At 36.7% G+C, this 3,178-nt stretch overlaps 1 long non-coding RNA gene across 1 annotated transcript in view; it reads right to left on the reverse strand.

Moving 5' to 3' along the window:
* Window positions 1-1,378: 1,378 nt before the first annotated feature.
* Window positions 1,379-3,178, reverse strand: part of LOC118323801 — a 2,044-nt gene continuing 244 nt past the window's right edge. The window contains exons 2-3 of the long non-coding RNA XR_004796526.1: window positions 1,623-1,657; window positions 1,379-1,481 (exon numbers count right to left, since the gene is read on the reverse strand). This is a non-coding gene — a long non-coding RNA (uncharacterized LOC118323801). The remainder of the gene's footprint in view (window positions 1,482-1,622; window positions 1,658-3,178) is intronic.

The following is a 3,178-nucleotide window of genomic DNA, read 5'->3' on the forward strand; positions in this document are numbered from 1 at the left end:
TGTTAGTGGAACAAACAACGAACTGTTAGTGAACCAACAACAAATACTTTTAGTGGAACAAACAACTAAAGTGAAACCATCAGTAGTACACTTGTGTCCTCCTGTCTCCACAGCTACCAGAGGTCACACTGGTCATCTGAAACTACAGCTCACAATAAATAAAGTTGGTCTTTAACTGGAAAACAAACGTTCCCAATAAAACCAGTGTGATGAAGCAGGAACTGACAGGATCTCCCTAAAGCTCGTAAAGATTCTCAGGTTTAACACACAGGAAGCAGTGAATGATGGGACTCTACTGAACTGCCTCACCTTCAACCTGAAGGTCAAAGGTCAAACTGCCCTCAGGGGTCTTGTTTTTACAGTTTGAGTTGTGTAGCGTCAGTGAATGTCATATAGATATATAAGAGCATATCACTACTGACTGACCTGCAGACAAAACTCAGGGCTGACTAAATAAAAGCTAATTATTGAATCTAATTACAGTTCATTTTCACATATAGAAGTAAACATAAATCTAAAACATTGTTTATTATTTATAAATATCATCTGAAGTAGAAGAACTGCATTAAAACTACATTTCTTATGGAAAAGTCACTAGTCTCATCACAACTTTTATTTTATAATTTGTTTTAAATGTTACTACAAATATAACGTGTTTATAGTTAATAAAGCTCATTTTTCCCATGCTGTTGTTGTGCAGCTTGTTTATACAACTGACTGTTGATACAGGGGTTTTATCCAAACAGTTGTGTGAACTTTCAACATAGCAATAAATTTATTTGAAAGGATTTCAAGTCAAGGATTAAGTTTCATCACAGACAGAGAACAGCTCTGGTTAAAGTTTGCATTTGACACCACTGACCATCATCGTTCTCAGTTTGTACACGTTAACAATGAATCCTCCATAAACACTAAAGTTAGTTGTGGAGCTCTAATAGATTACTAATCTATGTTGGAAAGAACATTCTGAAGACGGTTTAAAGATAAAAGAGATATAGTCAAATCTTAAGTTAGCTAATGTTAGCAAAATGTTAGCTAACTAGTTGCATCTGAAAGCTAAAGTTAACAGGCAGCTAACTAACTAGCTAACAAATTATATAGATTAAGTCGCTAGTTTAATTTGTCAGTTCATAACAAAAGTTATCTGATGACATTTTCACTGACTCGTACTTATTTACTGACAGCAGCTCTTAGCAGATGTAACTAGCTAACTAACAATAACTGCACTAGATAACAATTCATGTAGATTAACTAGCCAATTAGCTAGCAAAACACAAGCTAACTAGCTACATAATGATTGATGTTTGTCATTTCTTATTTTGAGAAATGTATGAAAAAACATTTTTTCTTATTAATTCAAAAACTTGATTTGTCCTCACCTGTCTGTCTGCAGGTGGTCCTTAGCCCCCCCATCAGTTCCAGATGTGATGGGCAGCCAATCCCAGGAGGAGCACCGGGCTTAACGGACCAATCCCTGCGGCCTGAGAGAGGTCACACAGAGGTCAGTAAAACATTGCTGTCAAATAATAATTGTTTTTGACCCCGTACACACACATCCTCTCTCACACTGAGATCTCTGTCAGCTCGTCATTATTTAAACTTAAAAACTGAATATTTCTCACCTTGTTCCTGTCGTGAGGCGTATAAAAACCCGTCACTGCAAGACACAGATACTGCTGTTAGTACCACTAATACTACTAATAATATTAATACTATTAATACTACTAATACTATTAATACTACTAATACTATTAATACTACTAATACTACTTATACTACTAATAACACTGATACTACTAATACTACTAATACTATTAATACTACTAATACTACTAATACTACTTATACTATTAATACCACTGATACTATTAATCAAGATACTATTAATACTTTAATATACGGTGTTCTGTTAGGTCCTCATACCGTAATAGTAGTCGAAGGTGGGTTAGTCGGTAAGGTCCGTGGTTGTCACTGTTTCTGTTGAGTCGTTGTAGGTACTCGGGTGGTTCACCTCTCTTTTGGTGGGTTCTGTGTTTCCTACAGTCGAATCTAAAATCAGACAGCTTGGAGTTAGGCTAACCGTTTTGTGCTCAGCTAGGCTAACAGTTTTCCCCTCACTTCCCGTCTTTGTGCTAAACTAGGCTAACAGTTTCCCCTCACTTTCCAGTCTTTGTGCTAAGCTTAACGGTTTTCCTCACTTTCAGTCTTTTTGCAGCTAAACAGTTTCCCCTTGTTCCAGTCTTTGGTAACGATCTACCAAAACCTCCACCTTCAAATCTGGGATCTTATTTTTGTTCCTGCTTCGCTGGTTAAAACAGCTTTCAGGACATAAAATTTCTTTTTTGTTCTTGGACAATCAGATATATTTTCACAACGAGTTCCTGAATTGTTGGACTGTGAGGGGGGGGGCGAGGAGTTCACTGTCAGGATGATATCATCAACCCATTTGCTGCTTTTTTTCCTCACTGTTCGTCTCAGGCTGTAAAAAGCTGCTGAAGAACATTTGTTTCAGTTCGTCGTGACAACAAGTTTGCTCGTGTCGCCGTTTTCTGAGCAGAACTCGTCTGTTCAGATTACAGAAAAGCTGAATCGTGGAGCTTGAACATTGTGGAGATCGCTGCAGCCTGAACTCAGGGATAACTGCAGACACTCAAAGCGCTGGCTAATTCTATTATTTGTTTATAAAGCACTTTATCTCATATCGAATAAAATTTAAATATAAACGACTATCTGTCTAACAGACTTACTAAGTTTTTAACCTAAAATCAAAATTTATCATTCTAGGTTCCTGTTAAGACCATAAAACGGCATTTTCTCAAAAAAGATTAAATTCAATTCACTATATGTCCCATATGAAACGTTAGACCATCTTTTGTTTGCTAGCTAGCGTAAACATAAATACAATAATACATACTGTACAAACTCCACTTCAAATCTGGCAGATTTTATTTCAAGTCAGTCTTTGTGCTTTAGCTAGTTAGTTCTACTTCTTCGTTTTCAGACAGGAATTAAATCTGTATAATGTCCTCTGTAACATTTCACATGTACAATTTTTCTCCTCTCTTTCTTCTCTTTGTTAGCGTCAAGAACCACAACACACAGACGTTAACACTTCAGCTTTCGTTAAAATGTCACCTAACCTCTGTCTGTCTGTCCTGTGGTTGTCTATCTGTCACTA

Source organism: Morone saxatilis, unplaced genomic scaffold (assembly GCF_004916995.1).
Source record: "Morone saxatilis isolate NCDOM2014 unplaced genomic scaffold, NCSU_SB_2.0 Contig149, whole genome shotgun sequence".
Lineage (NCBI taxonomy): Eukaryota > Metazoa > Chordata > Actinopteri > Moronidae > Morone > Morone saxatilis.